The 742-nt window shown below is 41.2% G+C and overlaps 1 non-coding gene across 1 annotated transcript; it reads right to left on the bottom strand.

Annotated features, from left to right (window-relative positions):
- Positions 1 to 345: 345 nt before the first annotated feature.
- On the bottom strand, positions 346 to 452 carry LOC139845655 (small nucleolar RNA R71). Its single transcript, XR_011758421.1, has one exon. It is a non-coding gene; the product is annotated as a small nucleolar RNA R71 (small nucleolar RNA).
- Positions 453 to 742: the final 290 nt, after the last annotated feature.

Here is a 742-nt window from a genome sequence, read left to right as displayed (position 1 = left end):
AGGTTAAGTGCCCCACCCAATGTGGCACCTTCCATTGCACGACCACCTATCCGGGCCGACAATTGGAAGATTGAAGGGCAATTTATGACATTACTCAAGGATATCACATTTGAAGGACGAATTGATGAAGACCCCTTCGAGCATCTCGATTCCTTTAACGAACTTTGCGATTTATACAAGTCCAAAGATGTTAGTGAGGATGCGTTTAAGCTCCGAGCTTTTCCATTCTCTCTTGTTGGAGCCGTTAAGCATTGGTTGAAAACTCAACCACCTAATTCAATCGTCACTTTCCAAGACTTAAGGGACAAGTTCATTCATCGGTACTTCCCTCCAACAAAAGCGGAAATGCTCAAGATGGAAATCAACACTTTTTGCCAAAAAGGTGGAGAGACTCTCTATGAAGCTTGGGAAAGATTGAAAAAGCTTCTTCGATCATGTCCACAACACGGTCTTAACAAGAAAGAGCAAATACATGTCTTCTATAGAGGCATCAACGATCAAACAAGGGTCATATTGAATTCATCCGCGGGTGGTGTATTCATGTACAAGACTCCTATTGAGGCGGAAAGATTGCTTGAAGATATGTCTATTCACACGTTTGAATGGAACTCACCATCAAGGGACATGCCAAGAAGAAGTGTATCCAAAGTTGATAGAGGAGATTATGATAATGATACCTTGAAGTCTTTGACAAATCGATTCCAAACTTTTGAAGGAAAAATCAAGAAGTTTCAACAAACCG

The sequence above is a fragment of the Rutidosis leptorrhynchoides genome, chromosome 4, assembly GCF_046630445.1.
Source record: "Rutidosis leptorrhynchoides isolate AG116_Rl617_1_P2 chromosome 4, CSIRO_AGI_Rlap_v1, whole genome shotgun sequence".
NCBI lineage: Eukaryota > Viridiplantae > Streptophyta > Magnoliopsida > Asterales > Asteraceae > Rutidosis > Rutidosis leptorrhynchoides.
Note: the sequence above shows the minus strand (reverse complement) of the source record. Positions and strands in the feature narration are given on the sequence as shown.